The following is a 12,900-nucleotide window of genomic DNA, read 5'->3' on the forward strand; positions in this document are numbered from 1 at the left end:
GGAAGAGACATGATGTGGTTGCATTGCATTAAGTTTCAGAAAAATCCTCTCTTGTGTAGAGATGTGCCTGTGTTTGTTTCTGCTTTAAAACATAAGCGCCATGAACCAATCAGATTTAACATAATTAAACAAGTTTATAGTTTATTTCTCAATTATTTGTCATTATACTACTAGCACTGCTCATTGTCTGCATGGTTTCTCTGTAGCTCGGTTACGTCTCTCTCTCTCTTATTATGTGTGTGTGTGTGTGTCGCTTGCTCTCTCCGCGATACTGAAAGTGATTTGAATTTCGACAATAAACAGCTGTTATTATGACAGATTAATCCCCTCTACTGATGGAAGCGGAGTGGTTGAATTACAGCCGATAAGAACTGCACAGAAGTAAAAATATATATTATAACGGATCCTAGAGGCGCGACTCGGTTCCTTTTGTTCATTTCAAAGAGCCGTTCAATAGAATCGGATCGTTCGCGAACGACCCATCACTATAGGCAACGCAGTCACGTGCTGACGTTGACATTCTAGCATGGGGAAAGGGGCGTGTGAGACAGATGTTGATGTTTGAGGCGGCTAATGGTCTACATTTTCATGATAAGTTGACTTTTTTGTATTTTAAATTTATTTCATAATATCAGTAACGTCAGAATATTTTTGACAGCATCCCTGACAAAGCCAGACAGCACCCCGGTTGAGAAAGGCTGTGCTAGATGACAGAGAAAACACAGGTCTGACTCAGTATTAAGCCAGACCAAATCTGATCTGGTGTGGTAGATATTTAATAAAAATAGCATTAATATCAATATCCCAAAATTATCTGTTTTTTTTGGGACAAAAAAAAACAAAAAATGTATTATTATAAAAATATATATACTGGAAATGGTCTGGCATAGCATTGCTACTCTAACAATGCAATGTTTTTGGCAACTTTATCAGATAAATTAGTGGTTACAGCAGTTTAAAAGAATCATCTTCCTGAAAGAAACATCTTCCTTCTCTATCTGTAAGATTCTCATAGACTGCGGCTATCAACCTGGCAGATATGCCACATTAAACAATAAAAGCAACATGTGTGCGCTGGAATGTGTTCTTCCACATGCAGAAGATGGGTTGGCTGCTCTGAATTGCCTTTAGGTGTTAGGTCTGTCCTGGCAAGTGCCCAGTGTCTCTGTGTAGTGAGTCATTGTGACATTAATTTATTACTGTCGCCTTACAGCAAGAAGTGCATGGGTCCTTTCTGTGTGGAGTTTTATATGTTCTCCCTGTGTCCATGTGGGTTTCCCAAAGTCCAAAAACATGCAGTCAGGCTAATTAGAACCACTGAAAATGTTAAGTGTGTGTGTGTGTGTGCCCTGTGATGGACTGGCGACCTGTCTGTGATGTTTCCTGTCTTTCGCCCAATGAATTACACCCACTGCGACCCTGACCAGGATAAAGTGGTGGTAATACAGCAAATGAATGAATGAATGTATGTATGTGCTGAATGGCTGCTCTGCATGGCTGCTTAGCCCTTTTATTCAAGCTGCTGAATAGCTAAACTGTCAATAGCCACTTGAATCTCCCTTACTGTATGCAGCCTCCTGTGCCCAGGCCTATTAATCACAAAATACATTATACAGTCAGTGAAAAGGGAGGGTATAAACACTGACTGTTGTAAGAGCCAGTATATGTGGGCTATCGAGGGCACACCGAGGGCAAAGCAATGATCTGGAGAAGAGATATTGAGGATTAAAAAAGTTTGGAGTGGATATATAATCCCTTCTCGCTTAAAAACAGGGAACATGTAGGATCCTCAGTAGACTTACCCCAGCAGTGAACATTTCAGTAACCTCTTTCATATACTCATCACTTTTTATCTTTCATACTCTGCCTCTCTGGCCTCCCTGAACACGCCAACTTTTTATACACTTACGTCCTTCACCAAAATCTCACCTCATCTCTTGTAAATCCGTTGCTTTTGCTATACTGACTCTGCTACCTCATTTTCTTTTCCCACTAGACCATACTACACTGAAATGAGGATACCTTTCCCTTTTCACTCTCTCTTTTGCTGGTAATTTACTCTGCCCTTTACCTTCAGAGCATATGCTTCTCTTGGAAATTAAACTGCTCTGAAAAAAAAAATTAATCGGTACAAGGATTCTGTATTTAGGGCAATGGTAACATATGGAACCCTAATGATTGGGTAAAATCCAAGGTCGTAATCACAATATATTGGGAGGGTTGACTGTTCCTCCCCCCATGTTCAGTTCATACCTATGGCTTTGGTAAGTCCCACATTCAAAAACATGCAGAATGTGGATTGATTACTCTAAATTGCCTCCTACATGCGAGTGAGTCAGTTTGTTGTGGTTTTTATTTAAATTTCTTTATGCATTTTCTCTCTTTTTTCTCCCTTTTAAGTGCGTCCAATTGCTCGATTGCGTCATGCTTCTTCACCAATGCCGATCCCTGCTCTGATTGAGGAGAATGAAGCTAACCCGCACGCCCCCTCCGACACGTGGGCAGCATGCCGTATGCATCTTATCACCTACACTTTTGACGAGTGCAGTGCAGCTCAACGTTGTGTACGGAGAGACACACCCTGAGAGCACTCTTTTCTCATCTCTGTGCAGGCGCCATCAATCAGCCAGCAGAGGTCGTAATTGCACCAGTCATGAGAGAGAGACCCCATCCGGTTTAGTCCCGCCCCTATCTGAACAACAGGCCAATCGTTGTTCATGTGGCCGCTCAGCCTTAGCCAGCAGGCAGAGCTGAGATTCGATACGATGTATTAGAGATCCCAGCTCTGGTTCCAGCATGTGTTTTTACCGCTGCGCCACCTGAGTGGCCCAATAATAATTAAAACAGCAACAATAACAGGATGAAGAACAATAGCATTAACAATATAAACAACATAAATAACAGACTGGCATCACGGCCATTTTTAAGATTTACATATTTTACATTTTCGGCTTTTAGCAGACGCTTTTTATTTAAAGCGACTTACAGTACTGTGACAGTATACAGAGTAAGCAATTAAGGATTAAGGGCCTTGCACAGGGCCCAACAAAGGTAACCTGGTTGTGGTGGGGCTTGAACCAGCATCCATCTGATTACTAGTCCAGTACCTTAACCACTAAGCTCACGATGGTCGCCTCGGTGGCACTGTTGCCTCACAGAAAGAAGGTGGGGCGGTCCGGGTCCTTTCTGTGTGGAGTTTGCATGTTCTCCCTGTGAGACTCTAAATTGTCCATGACTGTGTTTGATATAACCTTGTAACCACCATTCCTGTCATGAATGTAACCAAAGTATAAAACATGACATTTAAATCTTAATAAAACAAAACAAACCGCTAAGCTACAACTGCCCTAAGAGGAATGTTTTGCACTGACCCTTTGTGATAATTGAACCTTCCAGCATGACAGTGACCCCAAGCTCACTTTCAACTCAAAGCTTGGCTAAGGAATCAGCCCTGGAATATCCTGGAGTGGCCTTCTCAGTCTGCAGATTTAAGCAGTTGCAGCATAAAAGGCATCAAACCTCAATGAGCTGGAAGCTTTTGCACTAGAAGAATAAACAAAGAGTCAGAGTCAGAAGCTTGCTAGAGTTCATTAAGGCAAAAAGGTGTTTCACCAAGTAAAAAGACCGGGAATTGAACAATAGTGCACATGACATTTATCAAGAGAACTAGATATTTTTTATTTAAACATATCAATACATTTTCTTGGGCAGAGGAAGCTCAGTGGTTAAGGTACTGGACTAGTAATCAGAAGGTTGCTGGTTCAAGCCCCTCCACCCTTAAGTTGCCAGTGTTGGGATCCTGAGCAAAGCCCTTAACCCTCAAATGCTTAAAATGTATGCAGTCATAATTGTAAGTCGGTTTGGATAAAAGCATCTGCTAAAATGCATTTTTCCCCAATTATCCTCTCAATCTAGTAAAATCCAATTACACGATTGCTTTACCCTTCCTCACTACTGATGTTGGTCTCCACCCTGATTGAGGAGAGCCAAGACTAACACACGCCCGACGTGTGCAGTAGCCGACTATATCTTTACACCTACATGAGCCGAGTTCGTATAGATCAGATTTGTGTACGGAGAGACACACCCTGATCAACACATTATCCCTCGACTCTGTGCAGGCGCCACTCTGATCACTGGTCCAGTACTAAAACCACTGAGCTACAACTGCCCAAACAGATGGATTGATGTGACACTATTACACATGGGATTGCATTTACAAAAACGTAACATTATTTTTAACTACAGCACCAGTATTAGCTAGCATAAAATAATAATTATAATAAAATAATTATAATAATAAAATAATAATAATAATAAATAATAATAATAATAAAATAATATTATTAATAATAATACAATTAAAAAATATATATATAAATAAAATAAAATGATAATAATAATAGTAATACATAGCCTAGAACTGTTTAGTTGAGTTTTATTTTCCTAATGAATGCAAACTCACACTGTGAAAATATCAAGGGACGAGATAAATGGTGCCGAACTGTAGCCAGAGTTTAAAACTCAGCAGGTAGCTAACAAATCCTTGCTTTGAGCAATGCTAATCTGTTATTAGCACATCCAGATCTAAGGAGCAGGGGCTCTAGACAGTCAAGACCGGGTTACATTATTATTAATGTTTTGCTAAGCCCCCACCAGCACTCATTTGTTTAATTTACTACATGTTTTCCTCCCTCAATTATCCTGGTGAAAAATTGGTCACAGTGTGCCAGATACATGGTGCAAGATAACTGGTTAATGAATAAAGGGACAAAGGTGGGAGAAACCCAGATTAGCTGAACTAAACCCATCGTGGACATTTGATAAACATGCAAAACTCTACACACAGTGTGCCTGAAGGTAACCATCAAACCCAGGTTCCTAGGATCCTCAATGCTGTGCTACATCCACTTCAGTTGCACCACCTTGTTTTGGTTTTATTATGCACTTGAAGGTAAACATCAGGCCAATTTAAAGCTGTGGGTTTCAATCATGAGGTTATTTTATTACAGTGAAAAACAAAAATAACAAAAGCATTGAAGGTAGGAATAGCGAGCGTGAGGTGAGTTCAGCTGCACCCCTCCAAAAGCTCTTAAAATGTCCTTGGGACAAAAACGCAGTCCAACCCATTCCGTTCCCTCTCTAATCATCTCCTACTTGCTTTTGGGGAAGGACAGAGGGGACAAATGCTAATGTGTTTATGTTTACAGGTTGATAAGCAGTTTTGCTGGCTGCATGCTTATTACATGGTTGTCAGGCTGGTGAGGGTGTTTATTTTTGTACCAAATTAAAGGCTGTCACTCCCAACTGACGTTAAGCTAAATGCTTTAAGAGGATGTAAAATAATTAATAATAATAATTTCCTCATTTTAATTACTAGTGTTAGTCAATATAGATAAAAAATGAATTCAGTCATCTTCAGCACCAAGTTTAAAATACTGGGTACAAGGCGGGAATACAACTTGGACAGAGCCAAAATTTACTGCTTCACAAAATCATCCATTTACTTAATTATATAGGGGCAATTCACCTACTGCATGTTACTGGCAAATAAAAGCAACCAGAAAACACAAAGAGAAAACCCAGTCAAAGATGGGACAACTGCCTCTTTTTACCAGTACAAGGTGAGTTCATATGCATATCAGCCCTGTGTACGGAGAGCCACATCCTGATCAGCATTATTCCTCAACTCTGCGCAGGCGCCATCAATCAACCAGCAGAGGTCGTAATTGCATCAGTTATAAGGAACCCTGGTCTGGCTCATCCCACCCTGTGAACAACAGCCAATCGTTGTTCATGTGGCTGCCTAGCCCAGCCGTATGGCAGAGCTGAGCTGAGATTCGATACGATGTATTCAAAATTCCAGCTCTGGTGTACTAGGGTGTGTTTTACCGCTGCGCCACCTGAGCGGCTTAAAATTTAGCTTTTTAAAAAACTAATTTTTTAGGGCTAGATGTACAGAAATGATGAGACTGCAAATCTGGACAGTTCGCACCCCTATATGTGCTGACACTGGGGCTGAATTTAAAAATATTTATACTAATGCTGCAGCTTACTACATGCATGAAAGTTTTAGATGTCAGAATGGTGTAAATATATGGTAACAAATATTAGATTAGGGCACGGTGGCTTAGTGGGTAGCACTGTCACTTCACAGCAAGAAGGTCCTGGGTTTGATTCCCATGTGGAGTGGTCTTTGTCCTTTCTGTGTGGAGTTTGCATGTTCTCCTTATGTCTGCATGGGTTTCCTCCAGGAGCTCCGGTTTCCTCCTACAGTCCAAAGACATGCAAGTGAGGTGAACTGGAGATACAAAATTGTCCATGACTGTATTTGACATTGAACTTGAGCTGATGAATCTTGTGTAACTATCGTTTCTGTCATGAATGTAACCGAAGTGTGTAAAACATGACATTAAAAACCTAATAAAATAAATACATGTACACATGTAAACACACACATAAACACAATTCCAATAATTTCTATGTTAAATTGTCAATGTGCTGTTGGTCATTGTAATGTTGCAAGACCAGTTGAAAATTTAAGCTTAATACAAACAACTTTCACCTTCTACTGACCAATGCACTTTATAATGCAACAGCCTTTAGTCTGTCCTGAAGTACTGTCAACTAGATAATATTTTGGACATCTGTCATTGTAACAAGTGAAATGTACTGTTCAAGTGCACTTACAGACCTGAAAAGCTGGCCATGATGAGAGATTTTCACAGTGTGGATGTTTTTACAGAAGTACATGATTGCAGGTGAGGTGAGAAGGCAGATATAAAAACATCTTTCTGCTGTTTTCTTCTTTTCATTTTCCTCCAGCAAATCAAACACAAGATCTAAAGTGAATGGCTTTGGAAAAGGTACTATCTGTTTTTTTTCCCTCCATACATGATTAAATGACTTCACAGTCACTTATGTATTCTACTGGGTGGTGAAAAGAAACCACAGTATTCTAAAGAAAGATGAGTAGATCAGATAGAGCCGAAATGAGAGTAATTACCCAGGTAAATTTATTCCAAAAAATATTATTTTTAACAAGACCACATATGATGCAATTATTGGCTCCCCTATAATATAAAAAAACAAAATGTAACTAAAGCATTTTAATTCATTTCATTTATTTAAATTTAATTTAATTTATTTATTTAATACATTTTTTCCAGATTTTTAGCGCGTCCAATTTTTTACCCAACTGCCTTATGCTTCCTCTCTACTGGTGTTGACCCCTGCCTCGATTGAGGAGAGCAAACTGACACGTGAGCAGTAGCCGACTGCATCTTTTCACCTGCACGAGGTGAGTTCATATGCAATCAGCCTTGTGCACGGAGAGCCACACCCTGATCGGCATTATTCCTCTACTTTGTGCAGACGCCATCAATCAGCCAGCAGAGCTTGTAATTACATCAGTTATGAGGTCCCTATCCAGCTCCCTTCCCTGGATGAACAACAGCCAAATGTTGTTCATATAGCCACCCAACCCAGCTGGATGGCAGAGCTGAGATTCAATGCAATGTATTCAAAATCCCAGCTCTGGTGTGCTAGCTTATTTTTACGAAAAAGAAAAGAAAGAAAAGAAAGAAAAGAAAGAAAAGAAAGAAAAGAAAGAAAAGAAAGAAAAGAAAGAAAAGCAAACACACACGCTGGTAACCTGGGTAGAGGACTGAGAGCTTTCACTCTCACCCTCATTTTTCTCTTGTGTCAAGTTTCTCTCTCTCCCTTTCTCTTGCAAATTAAAAGAAAAGAAAGAAAAGAAAAGAAAAAAAGAAAAGAAAAGAAAGAAAAGAAAGAAAAGAAAGAAAAGAAAGAAAAGAAAGAAAAGAAAGAAAAGAAAGAAAAGAAAGAAAAGAAAAGAAAAGAAAGAAAAGGAAGAATAGAAAAGAAAAGAAAAGAAAGAAAAGAAAAGAAAAGAAAAGAAAGAAAAAAAGAAAAAAAAAGGTAGAATAGAAAAGAAAAAAGAAATATGTAAATATTAGTTCTTCATTTTTTTAATTTATTGTAGTTCTACTTTTCTGTTGGGAAAGCCTTTTGTTATAATTTCCCCTTTTCCTCATAAATCTTGAGGTGACCGGGGTTTCCCCTGGCAGTCCTTTGTTCTCCATTTTTCCCCCGCTCAGACATTTCCCTTAAATGGGTGGTTTTTGTATTTTCTTTTGTACCTGTTTGAGCTGATTGGATTCTAACCCACCTGAGTCACAACACTATCTACAGAGCTGGTTCGGCTGAGTGTTCGCTCAGTGCTGCAAAGACCTGGGTTCAAGCCCCACTCAGGGAGTCTTGTTTTTTTCGAGTTAATTATCTGGTTTCACAATCAGAGTACTAAGCATTTGGGTCCTACTTGTAAATAATCTGGTGGCTCACCCAGTAAAGGCACCTGTGTGGTATGCATGGGTGCTGGGTTCAAATCCACCACTGGGTGAGCACTATTACATTGTATAAATAAATTGAATGCACCTAGCAGCATCAATTTTCCCCCTCAATCCTGACCAACTGCCCAGTTGCCAAAAAGGAGAAACACCCCCAAAGCACAATTTTGTCCCTACCATGCTTCATAGCTGGTATGGTGTATTTTAGGTAATGTTCTGTGTTTGGTTTTGACAATCAGCCCAAAAAGTTTTATCCAGGTGGCATCTGACCAAAAACCCTTTTAGAATAACCTTCAGAATATAATGATTTCCTTTAGACACCATTGTACTGTACATTGTTACTAAATATATTTGCTTTGGCATTTATGAACAAAAATGATACTTTTGTCTAAAATTTTAATCTTTAAGTGGATTTTCTTTGTATTCTTTGGCTGAAAGAATCTGTGGTCCTAGCCCAAAGCCCTACAGAATACTTAGAAAGATTAGGAGCCCTGTTAAAAATGTTAAATTTGCATTAATATTTTAAAAGTGAAGCTACTGTAGGGCTGAGTTGGATGCTTTTGGCAGCAACATTATCCTCCTGTGTAAAAGTCTTATTGTAATTAATGTCTAATCATTATGTGAATAATAATCACAGTGTAATACAAGGTCTCTGGTAGTTTTTAAAGAACACAATTCTCATTATATCATGTTTAGATATTTAAATTCTTCTTAATTGTTAGTTTTTGATAAACAAGCACTATTAAATTCTTTACGAAACACCCCACTGCAAAAGATCACACTGGGCATATGACTAAACTATCTATGCCAAGCGACGGCCCTGTTAGGGCCCCTAACCTGCAATTTTTTACAGTCCAAGGTTGGAAAGAAGACTGTGTTTATTCCAGAGTTGCACGTAAGTCGCACACACAACGACTTCAGACTCGACTCGGACTCGTTTCAAATGACTCAGACTCGACTCGTGACTCGCAAAAAATGACTTGTGGACAACAAAAGTCAGCAACATTAGTTATGTGTGACAATTATATATATATATATATATGATCCGACATCATTCTGATCGTGTAATTTTCTGCTCTTTAATAACGTTTCGGCCGTCTTAACCCGCAACGCACGCAGTGGCTAAATGTTCCAGCCAGCTTCTGGAGTAGTGATGAAGCGTCGCTCCCTACTCCCTAAATCTCACTTAAAATGGTGGAATACGTAGTGCACTTCACAGTAACAGATAATGTGAATGGAACGCTCCTACAGAATTGGCGCTTATGATTGTAAGAACCGCTTTCTGAACCAATCAGACCTTCAGATTTTAATTTTTTGTAAGAAATGCTGTTATTTGCATGTATTTAGTTTGCAGCATCACACAGATGATTGTCAGTGAAACGCTTGATTGGCTTTCTAACGAGTTCGTGTTTTACTTCACAACCGGAAAAAGTTTGGAGGTTTTTAATTACAAGCACATTTACAAAATAACGGATTATATTCCTAATGGGACACACGGTTATAAATTTAATAGCATCTGCAATGAAAACAAAACGTACCTAGGAAAGTAAAGGCACTAAGTAAAACGACAAAATACAGTCGCTAATTTGTTGTTATTTTTTATCTGAACTTACATATTATTTGTTTATTTCTACGCTACCTTTCCAATATATGTTTTGTGTTTATTATATTGACTCATGACTTGACTCGGACTCTAGCCTAAAGACTCGTGATTTGACTCAGACTCTAGCATAAAGACTTGTGGCTTGACTCGTATTTTGTGACTTGTGAACATCTGTGGTTCATTCTATTTATCAAGTGTTTTCTCTGTGTGTCCCAGTGTATTCATTGTTCTGTTGTTCTGGTATGTTCTAAATCAGTAGTGCTGCATACAATCTCCCAAGAGATTTGCTACAACTAGGAGAAAAAAGGGAGGAAGAGGCATAAATATAGGCTGATACCTTGGTCATTTCTTCAAATGGCTGTTAAAGGATAATCACTAAGAGCTGTGGTTGGTAATGTAAGAGGTTGATGAAATATAATAATAATAAAAAAAAGATCTACTGGTGAACAGAAGAATATAATTATACACATATACACTGATCAGACATAACATTATGACCACCTTCCTAATATTGTGTTGGTCCCCCTTTTGCAGCCCTATACTCAACAAACTGCGATGCACTGTGTATTCTGACACCTTTCTATCAGAACCAGCAATAACTTCTTTAGCAATTTAAGCTACAGTAGCTCGTCTGTTGGATCGAATCACACGGGCCAGCCTTCACTCCATGTCCCATGTGCATTAGTGAGCCTTGGCCACCCATAAACCTGTCGATGGTTTACCCCACAAGAGCTGCAGTTTTGAAGATGCTCTGACCCAGTCGTCTAGCCATCACAATTTGGCCCTTTTCCACCTGCCTTACGCTTGCCCATTTTTCCTGCTTCTAACACATCAACTCTGAGGATAAAATGTTCACTTGCTGCCTAATATAGCCCACCCACTAACAGGTGCTGTGATGAAGAGATAATCAGTGTTATTCACTTCACCTGTCAGTGGTCATAATGTTATGATGTAACTCAGCTGTATATATCAGCCAAACCCAATAACACTAACACAATCAGTAAGATAGAAGATTTTGTAAACGACATAAAAAACTGGATGTCGTGTAACTTTCTTTTACTTAATTCAGATACAACAGAGGTTTTACTTGTGGGATCTAAGGCTGCAAGAGACAAGTTGTCTAACCTGCTAAACCTAAACACTTTCTCTGTTACTCCCAGCTCAGATGTAAAGAACTTGGGTGTCACAATAGACTCAGATCTCTCCTTCGATGCACACGTTAATAATATCACTACAGTTGCTTTCTTTCATTTGTGTAATATCTCTAAAATAAGAAATATACTATCTGTTAATGACACTGAAAAACTGATCCATGGTTTATAACTTCTCGGTTAGATTATTATAATGCTCCTCTAACTGGATGCTCTGGTAGATCCATAAACAAACTCCAGTTGGTTCAAAATGCAGCAGCTTGAGTGCTAACCAGAGCTAGAAAATTTTATCATATTAGTCATGTGCTATCATCTCTACACTGCCTGCCAGTTAAATTCAGCATTGATTACAAAATACTTCTACTAACTTATAAAGCACTACATGGTCTGGCTCCACAGTATCTGAGTGAACTTATTGATCACTACAACCCAGTACGTCCACTTCGTTCACAAGATGCAGGGTTACTTAGGCTGGTGGAAAAGCATTTTCTAACAAAGCTCTACAACTTTGGAATAATTTCCCTGCCTCTGTCCGGGACTCGGACACAGTCTCAATGTTCAAGTCTAGATTGAAAACATATTTATTTTCTTAGGCTTTTGATTAGTCTTTTCAAACTAAACAAGCCAACTTAGTAATGCTGTAATAATTAAGGGTGCCGGAGTCTAAAGCTACTCTGTGTAAAACTGACATTTTACTCCTAACAATTTCACATTGTAACTACTGTTCTCTTGTTTTACCCCGAGGTGGTTCTGACGGAAACCTGTTCACCCTCTCAAGGTTAAAGACTGCAAGTCGAGACTGCAGTGCCAACAATACTGCTTCTACTAGATGGGATGGGAACCTGGCATATTTGCACCAAATATGTCCAGAACTTACAACGGACTTAATTACAGACTGGACTGAATAATGAAGAACTCCAATTTTTTTCTGTTGCTAGTTTCAGTTCAATTTAATTTTGTGTTTGTATGATTTGTGTAAATTCTATTTATTTAAAGTATCCTCCAGGCCACCCAAGGAGGACGGGTCCCTGCTGAGTCTGGATCCTCTCAAGGTTTCTTCCTGTAATTTTAAGGGAGTTTTTTTCTTGCCACTGTCACCCTCGGCTTGCTCAATAGGGGTTTTTGGTCTGTTGGTCCTGGATCCTGTAAAGTTGCTTTAAGACAATATCCATTGTAAAAAGCGCTATATAAATAAATTTGACTTGACTTATGCCTGGTCGGTGTATAAAGCAATGCTCACACTAAGGGGTGGGACTGAAATGGGGAAATAATAAAATAGTAATAATAGCAATTCACCTTTCTCCATTTCTGAAATGCACTTAGCACTTTGTGAAAACAAGCAAACATTAAGTTTCTGTAATGTGCACAAAGAAATTTCTAATAGAAAAGCAGTTAGTTAGCTGATAGGTGTTTTTCTTAATCAGTGTGAACTTATATTGAGATTGAGCTTAATCAGATGCGTAAACACACTTTAGCACACAACAGATCCTTGCTCTAAGCAATGCTGTCTTCCTATTCTGTGCTGCTTATTTGTTATTAGCAAATCATATCTGCAGAGACAGGAAAACGTACAAAGTCAGAGTGAGCTCACTTCATAATTAATGTTTTTCTGAAGCCCACTGGCACTGGTGCATCTCATGAATCTGTTAATATTACAACCCTGCCATTTCCTAATTAGGCAAATAACAAGCTGGTCACAGTAAAGCATGTTAATGAAATTTTTATTATGACCGTTAATTACAACTGCTTACTGTCAACATGAATGCTTATGTTTTAA

The sequence above is a fragment of the Trichomycterus rosablanca genome, chromosome 5, assembly GCF_030014385.1.
Source record: "Trichomycterus rosablanca isolate fTriRos1 chromosome 5, fTriRos1.hap1, whole genome shotgun sequence".
Taxonomy (NCBI): Eukaryota; Metazoa; Chordata; class Actinopteri; order Siluriformes; family Trichomycteridae; genus Trichomycterus; species Trichomycterus rosablanca.